The 11829-nt window shown below is 37.1% G+C and overlaps 1 long non-coding RNA gene and 1 pseudogene across 1 annotated transcript; one reads left to right on the top strand and one right to left on the bottom strand.

The window, feature by feature from the left end:
• The window catches only part of LOC141445448 (ataxin-7-like protein 3), a 12759-nt pseudogene extending 3953 nt beyond the window's left edge, over nucleotides 1-8806 (top strand).
• A 1671-nt stretch (nucleotides 8807-10477) lies between these two features.
• On the bottom strand, nucleotides 10478-11457 carry LOC141445500 (uncharacterized). Its single transcript, XR_012453327.1, has 2 exons — nucleotides 10881-11457; nucleotides 10478-10612 (listed from the first exon to the last, which is right to left on the bottom strand). It is a non-coding gene; the product is annotated as an uncharacterized lncRNA (long non-coding RNA).
• Between the last annotated feature and the right edge of the window lie 372 nt (nucleotides 11458-11829).

The following is an 11829-nucleotide window of genomic DNA, read 5'->3' as shown; positions in this document are numbered from 1 at the left end:
TCGAGGGCAGACTGGGGCGGTAATGATCCGAAGTGCATGCATAATTTACCCGCAAAGAGCTTGTTTTGTAATGTAATTAGTTCGTAATCTTGCCGAAAACAGCCAACAACATTATTTTGCGCCCGCTGTAATATTAAAATAATTTATTTTCAGCGGAGGCAAGGACGCGTAAGGTTTCCGTTTTTAGATTTTAGCAAGTTGAATTGGTTCATGGTTTTGTTTTTCAATTGTTATCTTTGTTAAGTACCTAGGCATTTTAAGCCTTCGCTTGGGAGTGAAGTGAATACCAAGAGTTTATTTAAGTAGGTAGTACATTTTCTTTGTGCCTATGAGTGTGTACAATTTTTATGGCTAGGTTTATGATATTCAAATGCATTTAGATATTTTGGAGGTATATATTTTGACATGTCGTAACGGCAACGTTTATTTTTATTTTTTAGGAATGCAGATATACATATTAGTTGTTGAATTATAGAATAAAATTTAATTAATCTAAATGTTGCCCGAATGCTCTTCAAAATGTTTCTTGGACTGAAAGGATAATAAAGCTTCAATCTTGAAATAGTTTACCGAAGAAAACTTTGTCTGAATAGCATTCGCAAGTAACTTAATCAGATGAGACGCGAAATGAGCGAGCGCGCAGCCTGTTTTTGTGACGATATTTTAATCACGATGTAAGAGTTTTATGACGGCTATCTATTTTACTGGCGCACTAAATCTTACATAAATGACTACAATAAACTTGTAATATATAAATTGGCCTCATGAGAATATACAGCTAGCGACAAATATTAGATGCGCTGCTGTGGATAAATATTGGTAAGAATTTATTAAAATTAAACTATTTTCACGTAGATAGTTAGATCCTTTACAAGTTTCTGTGTTTAATTACTTATATATATCTTTTCACGGGGTTTCAATTGGCTGCCATAAAGTTCATAATTTTCATTTATCATTTTAATTTTCAATTGTTGTTTTCTTTCTGGAACAACAATTTTTAACAATTGTTATCTGACCTAACCTGACTACCTGCATTTTATAAAATTACATTTCTATAAATCTTAAAAACTGAACGGTTTTTCGTATTTTTATGATTAAATGACTATCAAAATTAAGAATAATTATATTATTATTATGTATGATAAGGAATCAGAATTTCAGCATTTAAAAACGAGACGATCCGATAGTACCTACAACGAGTGTCTCCTTATCAGTTCAAGCTCCGCCTTAACCCTTTGACCATTATTTTTTTTAAAGCAATGAATATCGAGAACTTTAACGATACGCACAGCATGAATGATTTTTTTTATGATTTTGAGAAAGAGAAATGATTATATATTATTGCAGGGTTTCCGATTATGAGACGGCAATATGTTTGCCGCTATCAGCCAAGGGCATTTAAGTGACAAGACCGTCATGTCAGTTTGCCGGGGGAACTACGGGTGGCACGACGTATCTAAAATAAATAAATTAAAAACCAATAGATGATACCTAACCTGCGAGTTAAGCAACAACAATATATTTATATTATAAGATTGCACGCACGAACAATCAACACTTTTTTTTGCGAGATTTTTTTACTTCCGTTGTAATTTCTAACTAACACGGCTAATTCAGCAATAAAGGTAAAAGGCAAATTTGAAGTTATTGAATTAAGCTATTGCTCCATATATAAAATCAATAACAATTGTAGCCTACCCACCCTTTCTTTAATAAACACCAGAACTTAACGGATAGGTGGCAATATATTTGCCGTCTTTCATTTTTTAATATTATTCAAATAACAGATTTTTTTTCTGTAAACTTTATATCGCCAATCTTGTCTCTGAAAGTAGAGAATTGTGACTATCGGATAAATCCAGCAAACAAAATTTTATTTACAAACATTTTTGTTCAATTGTAATATAGTTAAAAATCTAAGTTCAGGCCTAAGGAATCATCATTTAACATGGGTTGGAATAACGTTTATCTGCTATTTATTTTTTGTAAATTGGTACGAGTAATTGTTCTCTTATTATGAACCAAAAGTTATATTAACTAACAACATGTTCATTGAGAAAAAAATAAAATATCTGAGTCGTATGACGGCAAATATCTTGCCGTTACCACTAAAGGGTTAACCCACTAGCGGCAACATTACCAATTGAGCACAACTGTGACAAAGCCTGTATGTTTAGTTCTGTGAGTTAATAAAGGGAATGATTAACCTGAGCAAACCGGTAATCACGCAAACAGATTCCTCGGGGCGTGTCAACAGCGGTGAGATGCAAGCCTCGTATGCCGCGCCACGCATTGCAACTGCCGCCGGTTTGCACACGCTATGCACACATTTGGTCGCCGAAATCGGCAGCCGAACTCACGTTTACTGGTTTATTGTTTTTCGACGTATCAAAGATAAGGTTTGGGTGAATTTAGCTCTTTGAACATGGTGTATTCTGGTGATATTTTTGCAACATAAATTTAAATATGGAATGGAATAAGTGTGAGTATAATGGTTAGTTATTTCGCAGACTTAATAGTTGCAGAATCACTAGATAGCCAGACAAGAGGATCAGCAAAGAGTTCAAATAGGTTGCATGTAAATAGTCATGGGCGTACCCAGCTTCAGGCCTAGGGGGTGCAAGTCAGATTTTTAGGTCAGATCACCCGCGCTTGTTTTGTTATACGGAACAGTTCATACATTTTCTGCGAGTGCGAGTAAAACAAATATTTATTCATTTATTTTAATTTTCCAAACTTACAATTATCATAACAGGTTATATACCCAATGGAATAATTTAGCTAAAAATACACAACTACTTAAGTATTTTATGTAGGTACACAAAATATATGAATTCGCCCTAATCATGCACTCATCAAAAATGTAAACGAGGCGTAATATCTTGCAAACATATAATTTCCAGGAAGGGGGGGGGGGGGCAGCTTCGACTATTAATCGTTAACTTGCAAAGCCTACGAGTTTGTGATAGTTTTTCTGCTATTTTTTTTTCTAATATTTTATCCATTGGTTTAGTTAGTAAAGGAAGGGTCTAACAACAATTATATAGCAGTTTAAAGTCTAATATTTTGCAAACGGATGGCTAAATTGGAAAATGGTTTCAGATAACTTGTATTGTTTTTGAAAGACATCCGATGATTTCTTAAATTATTTATACATCGAGTATGTTACGTATAAGTTACGCGTCCGTCTTTAGGTCAGTGACTACATGTGTACCAATTTCCAACTCAATCGGTTCAGGTTTCAAAGTAAATTGCCTGTGACAAACGGGTGGACAGACGCACCAATGACGTTATAAAGATTTAATTTTCTCTTTAAGAGGTATGGAATCCGAAACTGCGTTGAAATAAATACGTATTTATTAATTAACAACATGCCACTTATCTAATAATAATACACAAATAAAGACACCGGACAAAAGAAGTGCAGTGTAACTTAAACTGAGCAGTTGGGCACCGTAATAATCCGGGACAGGGTTAACATTGCTCAACCAAGTGCATTAGCCACGAGACAATTGAATTAAAACAACGATATCCTGAAACTTGGCACCGAACCAGTTAACTATCACCGTCGTTATTGACTTAAGTGCCCGCTACGATACGATTTACGTTTTCAGTTGAATGTGACTTTGAAGATAGCCTGGTGGGGCACTCTGGCGTTAATGATTAGCGCTGCCAGGCGGGCAGCGCATATCGGGGGTGACGCGGCGCGCTAACTCGCACGTTCTGCGTATCTTGCTTAAATCATGAAGGATGTCATAACATTGCGGGTAACTACCCTCTCCGTCTCTTCAGAGACTTGCTTCACCGACGTTATTATGCCCTGCTATAAATTCACACGTTTGTTTTCATTTCAGTTCTCACCGGTGACGCGTGTTAGAAAGGAAGCCCGCTCCGCGGGGCCTTCCGTGTCGTATGCAGGTGATAAATCGTGTAGTGCCATCACTTTTTACTAACGAGACAAGACGTCGTGTGCTTGCCTGCAAACACATTCAAGGAACGATTGTTAACGCCAAGCCGACGACGCGTTTACATGAAGCGAAACTTTTTTCCAAATAAAAGTAGGGATTGAATGATGGTCGTATTGTTTTCCTCTGATTTTGTGAATAGAGATTTTTCAGACCAGTTCAGTAGGCGCCGTGTCGTACAACTACACCGATGACAATAAATATCGGGCGCGGCGAGCCGTGAAATCGAATAGGCTCCGTCTGTGAGCGCTTTACAATCAGCAGCCGCCTGTCGCACGCCGCCGCCTGCGCTGCTATAACTTACTGACGTGCACCATGCATAAAAACTTATAGTAAAACCTACTTGCATAAACCCTTAGTACCATTATAAAATAAGAACATGTTGATTTCACCGTTAATGCGGACGTATTATAACGAATTCATTACAAAACCATACCCCTCCTATTGCTTCTATTACGCTATAGGTACAGCTAATTTAAAGAGCTTGTAGCAATGCAGTGAACGAAAATATGAAACCATTATCTCGAACCGCTTGTGGAAAGTAACTACAAATGAATAATTAAAATCCATTACACATTATTTTACTCTGTGTACAATAAGAGCGTATCTCAATAATACATTTTAAACGTCGCACGAAGCGTGCCGGAGTAATTTGCGGTTGTGACGCTTCCCCCAGTCCCGTGTCCCCTGACGCATGTTCGATTAGAGTACAAGTAATTCCGGAAAGGAAATTGAAATCTTAAAGCAATGCCCCACGGACTAGCTTTAATATGTTTCTAGCGGCATTGTGAATGAGAAATAAATGGAAAACAAGCTCGGACAACTTACAACTCGGCATTGAAACAGCGTAGTGTTGTGCACGAGGAACCAAAGTAAAAGTAGAGAGATAGACCGGGAGCTATTGTTCGACTGTTTCTAATTTCCAATGGTTCGGCTGGGTACGTAAGTGAGCAGTGTTTTCGAGTGTGATATTTTAACGCTGCGTTTGCAAACATTGCAGCAGGGTAGTCGGGTGTGGCGTAATGAACACAGCCCCGGGCCCAGAAGTTTAATTTTCCTCTTCCGCGCTGCTGTCCCGCCGACCCACGCTCATTAATGGAGCGACAATACCTCGCGCCTCCTCATTTGCACCGATGCGCTGCGCCGCCCGCGTCACCCCGCGTGCCGCGCCTCGAGACGTCTCATCGACTACTAAACAAAAGCTTTCCAGAAAACTGTATATGCGCACAGATTCACTTTTAAAAGTTCGACTATTTATGTTAGACTACGGCTACGAGCAAAGTTATAAATTTACTATATAGCGCCCTTACTTCAGATAGCGAGCAAACTATTTAGTGGAATGACACCTAGTTTCTCATTGAGATTACAACATTAGTCTCATGAATGAATCATTGCGATTGTGCCCCGAGAGCCCGGCCGGGGCATTCGATTATCACGAATAATTCCGAAAGGGAAATTGAAAAGCTAAAGCGATGCCCGGAGGACTTGCTCTTTCTGTTATTTGCGGCTAGCTCTGCAGCCCGCGGCACCCGGAGAATACAAAACTAGCTCCGTTGTGTCCACTGAATTAACTGATCTTTTGTAACCTTCTATTTTACCTACTACTTAATGGACTGAGATGTGTAATTTATGTTACCTGCTTTATATCACAAGCGATAGTTACAATCCATGTTACTAGTACCACAGTGTAAGAAAATGTAAGTTCTTAGACTTTGCTGGTACCGTTTGCACGCAATACTTACCTTAGAGGTTTAATTGAAGCTGTTGACCTCCCCATATAATTTTAGGTTACCTATTCGAAACACTGAAAATGTTAGTTGGATTTTCTATTTGACAAACACTATTCCATAAATATCGTCTTAATTTTGTTTCTTTTATCGGAAATTTCCTTTTGGATTCTTACGATCCAGCAATTTGGTTTTGTTGGAGTCACAGTTTTAATCTTACCTAACCTACTGAACTCGCAGCAGTTCGGTTCTGTTGGGGTCGCAGTTCAAACCTAACCTAACCTACTTTAGCTGTCATCTCACATTTAGCACAATTCCAATAGCTTTCAGACAAATTAAATTCGGTCAATGATTTTTAGTGTTTGCGAAAGGTTACTAATTTTACTTGAAAGCTTAGATTAATTACTTTTAGATTAATAAATAATTTACAAAAGACAAAAGGTAGATTTCTAACCCATATAAACATAGGTAGGACATATTAATACCGACACGTGCCATGTGTATATATTAAAAAAGTTTCATACGAAAGTTACTTCCAATCCTAACCTTGGGATCACGATAACCCGCGAGTCCAATTTAAAGACAAATGAAAAGTATAGTTCAGCATTACGGGCTTAGCGTTCGGCTGGCGTGAGCGGCGGAGCCGGTAATCCAGCGTTAATTAGCAGTTGGTGAGCTCGCGCGGACACACGGCGTTGGCGCCCCCAACACTGCCAGTGGCTCTAGCTAAGACGTACTTATTTGTCGTAAAAATTAGACACCGGAAGAGAAATTGAAAGAATTATAATTAGAAGAACGCGGCAGGCCCTATACTACAAAGTGCAAAATTCCTAAAATCGACCCGTTGACGTTTATATTATTTAATACGAGAGTGAGACGGACGATACAATACGAACTTTGGTTTTCGAATTTCATTGTAGCGCCCCCAGCATCATGCGCAGCGTAAGGATTGCATAGAATTTTTCTGCAGTTTAGCGCTCCCAGCTTCATGCGTAGCGTAAGGATTGGATATAAATTTTCTGCAGTTTTAGCATTAAGAATTACTAGTAGGCGTCTTGGCTGCAGTCAATGAGGACCTTATCGGGATACAAGTTTGATTCTTTTTTTTGTAATTTCGACTGGTGTGATACATCCGCAGGCCCCGCAGGGTGCTGTTTCAAGAACATTTAAAAATATGTCATTTTCTTAGAGGAAGTTTGCCGCGAAGTTTGGTTTTTATACTAATACCTACATCCATCCATCCCAGCCTATATGCGTCCCAATGCTGGGCACAGGCCTCCTCTCAGAACAACAATACCTACATACATAAAAATAAAGTATTGTGTCTCCATTTTTGTTGGATAGATCTCGATGAGAGCGGAACATAGATGTCGCTAGTGCTGCTGCATAAGTAGCGTAGTAGAAATAAGCAACCTGAGATATGTATGCATAGGAAAAATTCGTGTCTAGATTCCTGTCCAGCGGTGGTGTAGGGGTTATAGCACGCAGCACGGATTGCTGAGGACCTGGGTTCGATTCCCAGCGCTGGTCTCTTTTTCTGGTTTTTCTGTGCATCCATGTCTCAGTTTGTATTTTCGACATATAAAAGTGTTTTGTGATAATATTCTACACATATTTAAAGAAATTGCAAGTTCACGATAATATAATACTTAGATGTTTGTATACAGCCTTAATTACCCAACTGCTGTTATCTTAGATCTAACCCAAAGCTTTGTCTATTTTATCCTGTAACATTGTTTCGATATCATAGGTATCGTATGCTTTTGAAATAGTTGCAAATTTTGAGGAGCACTGTGGTTTTATTTATCGAGGTGGTAACAAAACACTATCAAGTTGCGCGAACTCTCGAACAGTACGTAAGTTCCCTTTCTGTTGAAATGTAACGGGACGCGTGCCGCATACAACCCGCTTTTATCACGTTGTTGCGTTGTTACCGGGCATGTAGTGCGAATTCATATTTACGTAGCGGAACAAATTTTATGCTTATAGTGTTTTGCTGCGACTCGCCGGTTATGATATTATAATTAAGAGTATTTTCCATTTCGAGGCATTATTCGAAGATTTTCTTTGCCTGAGATGTCTCTGAGATGAAGTCTAGGGTAAGGTCTGGTTTCTGTCTGGAATTTGAGAAAGCATGTTGCTAAATGAGAAAGTAGTAATTTCAGTGCTTTCGTAATTTACTAAAATTTAATGTAGGTAGGTACCTACATACATACTTTTAGCTACATGTTTACTTTAATAGGAGACAAGTTGAATTACTATATAAATAAATGAATTAAGTCAACAATAAAATTAATGTTATAAAAACAAGGAACGTTTAAAGATTCAGGAAAATTTGCAAATTGCCTGCTTTGACTAAAATACGGTATCCTGTCGTTAAGAAATTACTATCTAAAAATACTTTACACCAACGAAGCGAGTGTATTTTTATCTTTACCTAGATGTTCTAATTATTGTCCTAATGATGTTAACAAGGCTTAGTATGAAATGTTAACAAGCAATCCCAGGAGTCTATTATACGAGGCGATTCTTGTCTGGCCGCCACTAATCCGACCCTAATTGGTGGCCAGAAGACTATTGGACTTGAAACGGCAAAGCCAATGCAATTACGGGGACAAAAGATTTACCACACATTACCACAATTCACCCATTTTATCTTTAGATCAACACAGATCTTTATAAATAGGTATCCTTAAGTCCCAACGCAAATGAATAAATAACTTTATCAGAAGAACTTGAAAAAAACACGGTTTGTCACCCGAAAGAGTACAAAAGAACCACCGATATGGAAACTGAACTTCGAATAATATTTCCCGATACAATATAATCCGAAGTAAAGTCATCTCCGACATGAAAGAAACACATCGAAATTCTTAAGGGGAAATATTACTTTGCAATCGCAAAATTCTTCGCTGAAACAACTCGCGGGGAGGTAATGTTCATTCCGACAAAAGACGAGCAATATTCCGTGCACAAAGGAAAGCGCCCGATATATTCAATGCAGTGACACAAGAAATGGCGGCACAAAGCGGTAACAAAGCTCATATTGAGAGTTACAACGCTGCGCCGCCCGCGCCGCCACGCCGCCGCCGCCGGGACGCTGTCGCCACTTGACTATAGGTACGTCACGTTGCTGATAACGAGTTCAAATCATATTTCTCATTCAAAACCAATATTCCATTCAAAGTCAAAATATCTTTATTCAATTTAGGCTATAACAAGCACTTATGAATGTCAATAAAAATCTATCATTAGAGATGTACATTCATCATCATCCCAGCCTATATACGTCCTACTGCAGGGCACAGGCCCTATTTGATGATAATTAAGCTACACCTTTTTGGAGTCATTTTCTTTCAATTTGTACTTGGTTTAAACTTTAAACTTGTACTCATAGCTTGTCAGTTTTTGACATAGCTTCGTGAGATTAAGAAATAAGTACATTGTTTGAATAAGAGGATAGCTTTCCATTAGTAGTACAGAATTTTTAGAAGCAGTTCAGTAGATTACCCTCTACATACTAATACACAAACAAACAAACTTTTCCACTTTAAACAATAGTATAGATATGGCTGTAAAGAATTTTTATTTTTAAAAATAAGTATTAAAGCTATATGGGTACTTCCATAAAAGTGGGGTAATTTTCGTACAAGTTTTGAAATGGGTATTTTTAGATACTAATTAGAAAACTTTTTATTATATACAATACTTATAAAAAAATACTTTTTGTATCCAAAGTGGCCGGTCACTTTACTTGATATTTAAAGAGAAATTTGTGTTTTTCTGAAATCTGTGTTCTAGGGACTGACGGGATATGATAGGGACTGATGCAAAACGTTGTTAATAGAATAAAATCACATGTTTAACTTCCAATAATCATATATTTAGTAATTCTTACTCTTTTTCTTATTAATTAACATATTTATTTCAAAATAATATCAATTTTATAGACAAAGCAGTCTGTAGGAATGTATTTCTTACCAACAACAACACTACTTAGTACCAATAATACTTTTTTGTTTCTTTATGTTGTTGCGAGTTATACACTCTTTCTTCCCTGCCGCACACCGGCTATTGCTATCATCTTCATAGAACTTGTGAATAATCGCTATCACTCCCTTTTTGTTGTCTTTTTTTGTTGACTTTTTACGATTCAATCCCATCTTTTTGTATGTCACAGCTTTGCCTCCTAATCTCCATATTTTATATTTTTTTGCTACAGGACCAGACAAAGTCAGTTTTCAAATGATTTTTCTCTTGATGTATCCTTGTTTCCGCACTTTTTTCTAAGATTTGCGTCTGTATAATTTCACCAAACAGTGCTTTTTTTACTAATTAGGATCATTCGCCATTTTTTCAATTTTGCTTCTGGGTGTAAGAGCCTTTTTTGATTTCTTTATAGTGCGTTTTAGTCTTTTGTACTTCTGTCTTTGGTTAGCGAGTTTTTTCTTTAGTTCAGTAATAACATGATTCTTCTTCTGTAGTTGTTTATTTCTTATCTTTCGTTGTAAAATACTTCTCCTTTTAGCTTCAGCTTGTCTTCGATCAGCAATACCATCAGATTGTCGCTCGGGACTTATTTCTTCTTGGACCTGAGGATCATTTTCTCCGTCAGATGATGGTGGCGTATTTTCGTCCATGTATTTATCAGCATGTTTACCAATTTTTTTATTTTGTCTGTAAGCTGCCGAGTAAGTGCTCCAGTTTTTTTTCATTCTTCTATGCTCACGTGGAGTCATATCTTTCACGCATTTTCGCTGTCCTTTTTTTTTGAAGTATTGACAATCTTTCTTTTTCTTTGTACTTTGCTAATAAAATTGGATCATTTTTAATTTTTTCTAAACATTTCTTTGCCTGTTCTGGCTTTTTTCTTGCTTTTTCTTCTTTAGAAACCGGTATTTTCTTTCGAGGCGGCATATTCTACAACAAATAAAAGTTTCTTAAATTGATAAACTTGCCTGAAAGAGTACGAACGTCAGCCCCTAGCCTTTGCGTCAGTCCCTAGTCACATTTACGACTAGGGCCTGATGGCCTAGGGACTGACGAATTTGAACAAAATCACTCGTAATTTACTTTTGACAAGACATACCAAAATTTGTAAGAAACTATAATATCCAAACAAATAGATCACATTTACACAGAAATAAAAGAAAACAATAACTAATTAACTTTCTGCAAAATAACTCACCTAGGGCCTGAGAGACTGACTGGTACAGCACGTGTTTCCTCAGCATGGACGCCGACCGCACTGACGCCAAAATGGCTGACGCGGATCAGGCCACGTATATGGCTAACTTCATGTGATTACTTTTGAATCAATGAGTTTCAAAAGAGTCATTCAGCACGGATACCGCGTATTTTTAAATTTTCTAAGTGGCTAGGGCCTGATTGTAATTATTGATGACGCTACTTTTTTGTACAAAAAGGTATAAAAAATGATTATTTTTGTTCATTGAATTGTTTTGGTGAAGTAAAGAATGTAATTTTAAGTGTGTTAAAGTTAGCTAAAATTCAAATAACATCATATTATTATAAAACCGGACGAAAAAAAGTAGCATTTTGGAAATGTGACAAGGCTAGGGACTGATATTAGGGATACAAATGAAGTTTTTTCTTATTAAAAGAAAATATGATTCAGGCAAAAGTGAGTGACATGATTAAAAAAAAGCTATTTTATGTGTCAGTCATTTATAATATTGGGTACATAATATATATAAATATAAATATCACTGGAACACAAAGTTACCCAACTTTTATGGAAGTACCCTTAACTCTGTAATTTTATTTGTATAATAAAGTACTTATTAAATTTTTGAAGTGTTCATAAAAATTAAGAAAGTGTTTAGAAGAAATATCGACTTTTCATTTACCTACGTGTCAGAGTTGCTCTATCAGTTAGTTTTCTACAAACAGTGACGATTAATAGAAAGTCCTGAGTCTAGAGCTGGTGCGCTAGTGGCGGCAAAACTACGAGTCCGTTCACAACTTCAGAGTTTGCCAAAATGTTAAAGACACGCATGCGCGTCTTTCACGCGCCACCCCTAAAGCCTTACGACCGCCTCTCTCTCACCGATGTTACCCCTAAAACGAACCCTTTGCTCCTACAAATAAAAGCTTCCAATTATACAATCTGCCAC

Source organism: Choristoneura fumiferana, chromosome 2 (genome assembly GCF_025370935.1).
Source record: "Choristoneura fumiferana chromosome 2, NRCan_CFum_1, whole genome shotgun sequence".
NCBI lineage: Eukaryota > Metazoa > Arthropoda > Insecta > Lepidoptera > Tortricidae > Choristoneura > Choristoneura fumiferana.
The sequence above is the reverse complement of the archived record's forward strand: the minus strand, read 5'-3'. Positions and strand labels throughout refer to the sequence as shown.